Raw genomic sequence first — 10,505 nt, forward strand, 5'->3', positions numbered from 1 at the left:
ATCGATAGCCTGACTCCCCTTTACAGAGATTGGTGTTCACATAGAGGGAGCTCTATATCTTCCTGCAGGCATTTTTAGTTTAGTCTGTTAATGAAACTCCCCACTGAAAAATCTTATTTAATATGTGTTCTACAGTGATTTGAACAGAGAAGTGGCCATTTGCCATATCAAAAACATTCATCTTTGTTCTGAGTTCAAAATTTGGAGTTTATAAGGCACCAGTGTAACATGACCTATTAAAATATATTTACTAACTTAACAAATATAAGACACTAAGTGCCAGGCGCTGTTCTTACTGCTTCACACTTATTAGCTCACTTAATCTTCACAACAACCTTGATTACATATATTTATTATCCCTCAAGACCCAAGGACCCATAGTAAGTGGCAAAGTATTTAATGAGTGTTGTATGGTTTTAGGATAAGTGGCATCAGAAAATAGCACATGACTTGCCACCAGTGTCAATTCACAGGGTTTGTGGCATGAATTATTTACACATGACCCATATTTTCTCTGCCTGGAAATGAAATTGGGCATGGGTAGGATGAGTGTCTTAGACTGAATAAACACCAGAATTGCCTGCTGAAGGGCTAGTGAACTCTTCCTCTTTGTGGATCTTTATAAAAGGGAGAGAAAAATCATTTTGGAACAGTTTTGACTCAGAAGTGTTTGGAGTGGGGAAATTCGTCTTCTTAACTGAGGTGTTCCTCGAGAGAGGTTCTCCTTGCACAAAATGAGATCATTAGGAAGATGCCCCACCCCCAGCAACAGGAAAAATTGATTATCAGACAATGTGGCTTGAAAAGAGCAAAGCACAAGCAAGAAACACAAAAGCCAGCAAATGGAACTACATCCAACTAAAAAGCTTCTACAGAGCAAAAGAAATCATTGACAAAATGAAAAGGCAGCCCACTGAATGGGAGAAATTATTTGCAAACTATATATCTGATAAGCAGTTAATATCCAAAAAATTAAGGAACTCCTAAATAACACCAGAACAACACAAAACAAGACAAAACCAAAAACCAATTCACTTAACAAACGGGTAGAGGATTTGTAAACATTTTTTCAAAGAAGGCATAGAGATGGTCAACAAGTACATGAAAAGGTGTTCAACATCACTAATCACCAGGGAGATGCAAATCAAAACCACAATGTGATAGCACCTCACACCTGTTAGAATGGGTATCATCAAGAAGACAAGAGATAACGAATGCTGGTGAGGATGTGGAGAAAAGGGAACCCTGGTGCACTGTTGGTAGGAATGTAAATTCGTACAGCTACTATGGAAAACAGTATGGAGGCTCCTCAAAAAGTTAAAAATAGAACTACCCTATGATCCGGTAATCTCACATCTTGGAATACATCCAAATGAGATGAAATCACTACCTCAAAGTGATATCTGCACTCCCATGTACATGAGAGCATTATTCATAACTGCCAAGACATTGAAACAAGCTAAACGTCCAACAACAGATGAATGGATAAACAAAATGTTTTCTACATATAATTCACCCATAAAAAGAAGGAAATTCTGCCTTTTGGGATAACATGGATGGACCCTGAAGGCATTATGCTGAGTGAAATAAGTCAAACAGAGAAAGATAAATATAATATGATATCACTTACACGTGGAATCAAAACCATCAAACTCAAAGAAACATAGACTAGAAAGGTAATTGCCAGGGGCTGAGGGGTAGGAGAAATGGGGAGATGTTGGTCAAAAGATACAAACTTCCAGTCACGAGATGAATGAATTCTGAGGATCTAATGAACAGCACGGTGACTATGTTAACAATACTATAGTTGACCCTTGAACTACTCTGGGCTTAGGGGCACCGACCCTCTGCCCTCCATATCCGAGGTTCTGTATCTATGGTTTCTCTGTACTTGCATTTCCTCCCTCTCCATGATGAAACCAACCTTAGGTCGTATGGCACTGTAGTACTTACTACTGAAAAACATCTGCTTATAAGTGGACCCGTGCAGTCCAAACCCGTGTTGTGCACGGGACAAATGTGTACTGTCTACTCAAAAGGTGCTATGAAAGTAGAGCTTTAATGTTCTCATCGTAACAACAACACAATGATAGTGACGTAAGGTGAAGGACCTGTTAACTAACCTCTTTGTGGGAAACATTTTGCAATACGCATGTGTATCAGACCATCACAATGTGCACCTAAAATGACACAATGTTATATGTCAATTATATCTCAAGAAAGCTGGGGAAAAAAAGAGAAAAGAGAGCAGAACATACAAGTTTTTTTAATCTAGGCTCTGGTTACCGCTTTGAAAAAATCACGAGTGCCCATGGACAACAGAACGTGAGAGAGAGAGAGTTGAAGGTCTACATCGATGACATTGTACTTGATTTCTCCCTCCTCTGTTTCCCCAAATGTGTCAATTTACATCCAGTCAATTTGCATTTCGTTATAAGTTTTGACATTATGCTTGAAATTCCATTTGGGAAGCTTTAGCTCCTGGGGCCTGAGGCACATTCTTTTGAATTATGGAAATGATCCTAAAGTGATCCAAAACCCTGTCTGGTGAATCATAGGAGTAAAGGTGAAAAGTAATGAGCCCGTTTTCCCCACGCAATTCCTCAACTGCCCGTGGCAATGATTCCCAAAGAAGCATGTCCTTGAATCACACTTCTAGCCATTCCATCAGACAACAGCTGCGTTACCTCCCCAATCCACTGCTTTGAACAGTGTATCATATACGTGTACACTGTTTGCTGAAAAATCCTGTCTGTTTTTGAAATTAATTTTTATTGGATTATAGTTGATTTTCAATGTTGTGTTACTTTCTGCTGTACAGCAAAGTGAATCAGTTATTCATATACATATATCCACACTTATTTAGATTCTTCTCCCATACAGGTCATTCCAGAGTATTGAGTAGAGTTCCCTGTGCTATACAGTAGGTCCTTATTAGCTATCTATTTTATATATAGTAGTGTGTACATGTCAATCCCAATGTTCCAATTTCTCCGTCCCCGCCTTTCCCCTCTGGTGACCATAAATTTGTTTTCTACATCTGTGATGGAGAACAAACCTCTGTCTTATCCCTTCATAGTTGTAGCACCCATGTCAAGGTATAGTAAGAAAAAACTTCTCATTACACGATTCCATATCACACACACAAGAAAGGCAAGTATAAAACAGGTCATGCCTCAGTGAAAATCAATATTCTCTGACCAGCCAGATCAGAGATGCCACAACATGCGCTGGAAAAAAGAAAAAGAAAAAAACACGATGGTACTCTTGGATATTTTATTCTAATACTCACTTGGTTTATGAAAATAAACTTTTGCCTTTCCGATACAAGCATATGAGCTGCAGTACTATTCAAGGCATGTACATTGCACTATACATCAAGTGAAACATAAATGTTTTCCCAAGGAATCCACACAAAAGACTGTGTCGGACACCTGTCTGATTCACATGTAGGTGTTTCAGGGAATCTCTTGGGGGTCAAGGATAGGATCTAGTCAGTGCTCTAGAAACCCTTATATGTTTAATTTCTTTAAAAATGCAGCCCCTTTAGGCCCCTTTTGCCCAGGATTTGCCAGGTGCCATCAACTCAAAATAAGCATGAAGAGCTGCTACCCCTTCAAATGGCGCAGAGGAGTGCTGAGGTTTTGATGATGAACGGCGTGAATACATCCATATTTAGGGATGTAACACATGTTCTTTAATGAGATCAGGAGTATTTCACCAGCAATGCAATCATTAGTCAAAACAAATGTCTACTTAATTGGCCAAAAGATAAACAAGAGGGGTCATCAGCAGCTGACCAGGGTATATAAAGGGCCCAGAGCAGGAGGAAGACATTCACACCTGAGAACTCTCAACTCTTCTCACCAGCTCAAGCCAACTCAGCCCCAGACACCGCCATGACCGGCTCCTGCTTCGGCCCCATCTCCTCCTCCCTGGGCTGCGCCGGAGGCTGCTTCCAGCCCCGCTGCTGCCACGACCCCCGCTGCTGCCGCCCAGTGTACTGCAAGACCACCGTGTGCCGCCCCGTGACCTGCGTGCCCCGCTGCACGCGCCCCATCTGTGAGCCCCGCTGCCGCCCAGTCTGCTGCGCCCCGTGCAGCCTGCAGGACGGCTGCTGCCGCCCCATCACCTGCTGCCCCACGTCCTGCCAGGCCGTGGTCTGCCGCCCCTGCTGCTGGACCACCACCTGCTGCCATCCCGTCTCTGTGCAGTCCCCGTGCTGCCGCCACCCCTGCTGCCAGCCGGACCCCTGCTGGGCCACCTGCAGCACTTCCTCCTGCTGCTGAGCAATGCATCCTAGGAGCGCATCATCACTACGGGTCCCCCAGAGACGGCCGGCTCCATCCTGCTGTCCCACAGCTTCACAGCAGAAAGTGGCAGGGCTCTTCTCGAGAAGCCCATTCCTCCTCTCTTCTAACTAGCTTATAAGAGGCACCGAAGACCCTTTTCAAACGAACTACTTCTCAAGAATATCCTGTCCTCTCAAGACCCCAGCTCCCTCCTATATAATGTTGGTTTTCTAATAAATTCAGCACTCCCAGCATAGAAATCATGGTCTTCGTGATATTTCCTTTAAGGAGATTCTGTCTGAATTTTCCAGAGACATTGAAAGCAAGATACAGGATAATCCTCTTAAATTGTTCTCTAAAATAACCTAAGTCTGGGTAGTTTCCTTCTTATCATTGTAGATGGCATTTATAGGACACAGTAGCTAAGGAAGGTGGGCACAGCTATATCTTCATCACATATACAGAGTCACAGATGCCCATGGCTCCAGACAGGTGCCGCACACCTCAGAAATGTTCTTCAAAAATGACCAGTAAGGAGTCTACACTGGGGTTACCACTTATATTCCCAGTCTGAGTATTCATTCACTGAACTCACACCTGCTGGCACAGCACAGAAAGCCCAGTATGTTAGAGGTGGAAGGAACCTTGAGTGGCATCTGGCCAATCGCCTGTTTTTGAAGCTAAGGAGCAATGAGTAATGAACGATCAAATACGTTTCTTAATGTCATTATAACCACTGATGTTCAGAAAAGACCCAGGAGAACGCAAGCCCCCTGACATTAAGCATTTAAGCCAAACATTTCCTCTTACTATGATCGGAGACACGTTCCTCTGCGCAGAGGAACTGTCATATTTTGTGACCAAGTAGAACTGCTTCTTCAGGTAATAGACACTCCCTTCTATGTACTACAGCGCTGGCTGTTATTTGGCATGTGATTCACAATGTCGACTTGTGTGGATATTAAATCCATACTGGCTCTCCAGGGCTGCTTATCTTTGTGCTCAGGAACTGGGCATTGAAGGCATTTTTCACGCACGTTAATCACTGCCAATCTACAAGTATTTTTTGAACATCTACTGGGAATAAGGCACTGAGTTGACCACCCTGAGGGAATATAAAGGAATCAAAGGCGGTTCCTGCTTTGAAGAGGTTATAATCTACTTAGGGACATGAGCTGTAAATCAGAAAAAAGTCTGATACATAATATAATACATAATATAAGAAATACCAAAAATAGTTGACGACTGTAAACCTATTAGGAAACCTCATGCAATGGTCGTGTCATTTTTAAGTAAAAAATAAGGAAGCAGTAAAATATGAACCTATCTTGTGAGGGAGTATGTGTTCTGTGTGTCCGTGTCTATGTGTTTTTTTAAAACTTATTTATTTATTTATTTATGGCTGTGTTGGGTCTTCGTTTCTATGCGAGGGCTTTCTGTAGTTGCGGTAAGCGGGGGCCACTCTTCCTCGCGGTGCGCGGGCCTCTCACTATCGCGGCCTCTCTTGTTGCGGAGCACAGGCTTCAGACGCGCAGGCTCAGTAGTTGTGCTCACGGGCCTCGTAGCTCCGCGGCATGTGGGATCTTCCCAGAGCAGGGTTCGAACCCGTGTCCCCTGCATTGGCAGGCGGATTCTCAACCACTGCGCCACCAGGGAAGCCCCCTATGTGTTTTTATGCCTAAAAAATACCTGGAACATTAGGCAACAAAATCTAACAGTAACTGGTAATAATATTCATCTTCTTCTTCATTTTTTTCTCAATTATATACTTTTAAAAATGAACATACATTTTATTTTTAGATGAACTGGATTGTCTAAAACCTGTACCTATTTGGGGGAAATTATTTAAACTTTTCTCACAATTATGCTATGCTCTTGAAAATGTAACTATCAAAGTGTAAATGAATTTAAAGCAGATAAGCTAGAGAGCAGCGGTTTGTACTCCTAAAGAGGTCTTTTATTACATATAAGAGTATACCACCGTGTTGTAAATAGTGGACTTCTCGGAGATCTTTTGGGTGTTTTAAATATTTATTTATTTATTTTGTTTGTTTGGCCGCGCCAGGTCTTCGTTGTGGCATGCAAACACTCAGCTGCGGCATATGAGATCAAGTTCCCTGACCAGGGATCGAACCCGGGCCCCTGCATTGGGAGCGCGGATTCTTAGCCACGGAACCACCAGGGAGGTCCATGAGATCTTTCAAATGTGATCAAATTATTAAACATTGAATTTATATTTTAGCATTTTACGATCATCTCAATTGCATAAAGCAAAGGGCACTTTTGCTATGTTCTGAATGAAGAATTTTTAAACATTGCTAGCTGTTTCAGATTATATGTACAATTGTTATTCTCCATTTGTATAGACAATTGAGAATTGAAAACTCAACAAGACAGTACTTTTCATGTTAAAATTTGTTCACAATGTGATGGTCGGAAATTGTTGGGTTAAATAAAGCCCTAGCATTCCTTATGCAAAATCTGTTGCCCATCACCACTAAGAAACTGTCTGGTTTTCAGCCTTTTCTTTTAAGGATGTTTTTCTAAGACCTCACTCTCTTGCATGGGTTGTGGTACTTTCGGTAGGGTTAATCCACTCTCCACGATTCTGACACGTATTTGTCTTGTCAGTTCTACATCGATAGCCTGACTCCCCTTTACAGAGATTGGTGTTCACATAGAGGGAGCTCTATATCTTCCTGCAGGCATTTTTAGTTTAGTCTGTTAATGAAACTCCCCACTGAAAAATCTTATTTAATATGTGTTCTACAGTGATTTGAACAGAGAAGTGGCCATTTGCCATATCAAAAACATTCATCTTTGTTCTGAGTTCAAAATTTGGAGTTTATAAGGCACCAGTGTAACATGACCTATTAAAATATATTTACTAACTTAACAAATATAAGACACTAAGTGCCAGGCGCTGTTCTTACTGCTTCACACTTATTAGCTCACTTAATCTTCACAACAACCTTGATTACATATATTTATTATCCCTCAAGACCCAAGGACCCATAGTAAGTGGCAAAGTATTTAATGAGTGTTGTATGGTTTTAGGATAAGTGGCATCAGAAAATAGCACATGACTTGCCACCAGTGTCAATTCACAGGGTTTGTGGCATGAATTATTTACACATGACCCATATTTTCTCTGCCTGGAAATGAAATTGGGCATGGGGTAGGATGAGTGTCTTAGACTGAATAAACACCAGAATTGCCTGCTGAAGGGCTAGTGAACTCTTCCTCTTTGTGGATCTTTATAAAAGGGAGAGAAAAATCATTTTGGAACAGTTTTGACTCAGAAGTGTTTGGAGTGGGGAAATTCGTCTTCTTAACTGAGGTGTTCCTCGAGAGAGGTTCTCCTTGCACAAAATGAGATCATTAGGAAGATGCCCCACCCCCAGCAACAGGAAAAATTGATTATCAGACAATGTGGCTTGAAAAGAGCAAAGCACAAGCAAGAAACACAAAAGCCAGCAAATGGAACTACATCCAACTAAAAAGCTTCTACAGAGCAAAAGAAATCATTGACAAAATGAAAAGGCAGCCCACTGAATGGGAGAAATTATTTGCAAACTATATATCTGATAAGCAGTTAATATCCAAAAAATTAAGGAACTCCTAAATAACACCAGAACAACACAAAACAAGACAAAACCAAAAACCAATTCACTTAACAAACGGGTAGAGGATTTGTAAACATTTTTTCAAAGAAGGCATAGAGATGGTCAACAAGTACATGAAAAGGTGTTCAACATCACTAATCACCAGGGAGATGCAAATCAAAACCACAATGTGATAGCACCTCACACCTGTTAGAATGGGTATCATCAAGAAGACAAGAGATAACGAATGCTGGTGAGGATGTGGAGAAAAGGGAACCCTGGTGCACTGTTGGTAGGAATGTAAATTCGTACAGCTACTATGGAAAACAGTATGGAGGCTCCTCAAAAAGTTAAAAATAGAACTACCCTATGATCCGGTAATCTCACATCTTGGAATACATCCAAATGAGATGAAATCACTACCTCAAAGTGATATCTGCACTCCCATGTACATGAGAGCATTATTCATAACTGCCAAGACATTGAAACAAGCTAAACGTCCAACAACAGATGAATGGATAAACAAAATGTTTTCTACATATAATTCACCCATAAAAAGAAGGAAATTCTGCCTTTTGGGATAACATGGATGGACCCTGAAGGCATTATGCTGAGTGAAATAAGTCAAACAGAGAAAGATAAATATAATATGATATCACTTACACGTGGAATCAAAACCATCAAACTCAAAGAAACATAGACTAGAAAGGTAATTGCCAGGGGCTGAGGGGTAGGAGAAATGGGGAGATGTTGGTCAAAAGATACAAACTTCCAGTCACGAGATGAATGAATTCTGAGGATCTAATGAACAGCACGGTGACTATGTTAACAATACTATAGTTGACCCTTGAACTACTCTGGGCTTAGGGGCACCGACCCTCTGCCCTCCATATCCGAGGTTCTGTATCTATGGTTTCTCTGTACTTGCATTTCCTCCCTCTCCATGATGAAACCAACCTTAGGTCGTATGGCACTGTAGTACTTACTACTGAAAAACATCTGCTTATAAGTGGACCCGTGCAGTCCAAACCCGTGTTGTGCACGGGACAAATGTGTACTGTCTACTCAAAAGGTGCTATGAAAGTAGAGCTTTAATGTTCTCATCGTAACAACAACACAATGATAGTGACGTAAGGTGAAGGACCTGTTAACTAACCTCTTTGTGGGAAACATTTTGCAATACGCATGTGTATCAGACCATCACAATGTGCACCTAAAATGACACAATGTTATATGTCAATTATATCTCAAGAAAGCTGGGGAAAAAAAGAGAAAAGAGAGCAGAACATACAAGTTTTTTTAATCTAGGCTCTGGTTACCGCTTTGAAAAAATCACGAGTGCCCATGGACAACAGAACGTGAGAGAGAGAGAGTTGAAGGTCTACATCGATGACATTGTACTTGATTTCTCCCTCCTCTGTTTCCCCAAATGTGTCAATTTACATCCAGTCAATTTGCATTTCGTTATAAGTTTTGACATTATGCTTGAAATTCCATTTGGGAAGCTTTAGCTCCTGGGGCCTGAGGCACATTCTTTTGAATTATGGAAATGATCCTAAAGTGATCCAAAACCCTGTCTGGTGAATCATAGGAGTAAAGGTGAAAAGTAATGAGCCCGTTTTCCCCACGCAATTCCTCAACTGCCCGTGGCAATGATTCCCAAAGAAGCATGTCCTTGAATCACACTTCTAGCCATTCCATCAGACAACAGCTGCGTTACCTCCCCAATCCACTGCTTTGAACAGTGTATCATATACGTGTACACTGTTTGCTGAAAAATCCTGTCTGTTTTTGAAATTAATTTTTATTGGATTATAGTTGATTTTCAATGTTGTGTTACTTTCTGCTGTACAGCAAAGTGAATCAGTTATTCATATACATATATCCACACTTATTTAGATTCTTCTCCCATACAGGTCATTCCAGAGTATTGAGTAGAGTTCCCTGTGCTATACAGTAGGTCCTTATTAGCTATCTATTTTATATATAGTAGTGTGTACATGTCAATCCCAATGTTCCAATTTCTCCGTCCCCGCCTTTCCCCTCTGGTGACCATAAATTTGTTTTCTACATCTGTGATGGAGAACAAACCTCTGTCTTATCCCTTCATAGTTGTAGCACCCATGTCAAGGTATAGTAAGAAAAAACTTCTCATTACACGATTCCATATCACACACACAAGAAAGGCAAGTATAAAACAGGTCATGCCTCAGTGAAAATCAATATTCTCTGACCAGCCAGATCAGAGATGCCACAACATGCGCTGGAAAAAAGAAAAAGAAAAAAACACGATGGTACTCTTGGATATTTTATTCTAATACTCACTTGGTTTATGAAAATAAACTTTTGCCTTTCCGATACAAGCATATGAGCTGCAGTACTATTCAAGGCATGTACATTGCACTATACATCAAGTGAAACATAAATGTTTTCCCAAGGAATCCACACAAAAGACTGTGTCGGACACCTGTCTGATTCACATGTAGGTGTTTCAGGGAATCTCTTGGGGGTCAAGGATAGGATCTAGTCAGTGCTCTAGAAACCCTTATATGTTTAATTTCTTTAAAAATGCAGCCCCTTTAGGCCCCTTTTGCCCAGGATTTGCCAG

General features: G+C 41.1%; 1 pseudogene across 1 annotated transcript; it reads left to right on the top strand.

The window, feature by feature from the left end:
- The first annotated feature begins 3,575 nt into the window (after positions 1-3,575).
- On the top strand, positions 3,576-4,791 carry LOC309654145 (keratin, high-sulfur matrix protein, IIIA3 pseudogene; annotated as a pseudogene). The gene has a single exon. The product of its transcript is annotated as a keratin, high-sulfur matrix protein, IIIA3 pseudogene (transcript).
- The last annotated feature ends 5,714 nt before the right edge of the window (positions 4,792-10,505 follow it).

Source organism: Balaenoptera physalus (assembly GCF_965194825.1).
Source record: "Balaenoptera physalus genome assembly, contig: HAP1_SCAFFOLD_2124, whole genome shotgun sequence".
In the NCBI taxonomy this organism is placed as follows: Eukaryota; Metazoa; Chordata; class Mammalia; order Artiodactyla; family Balaenopteridae; genus Balaenoptera; species Balaenoptera physalus.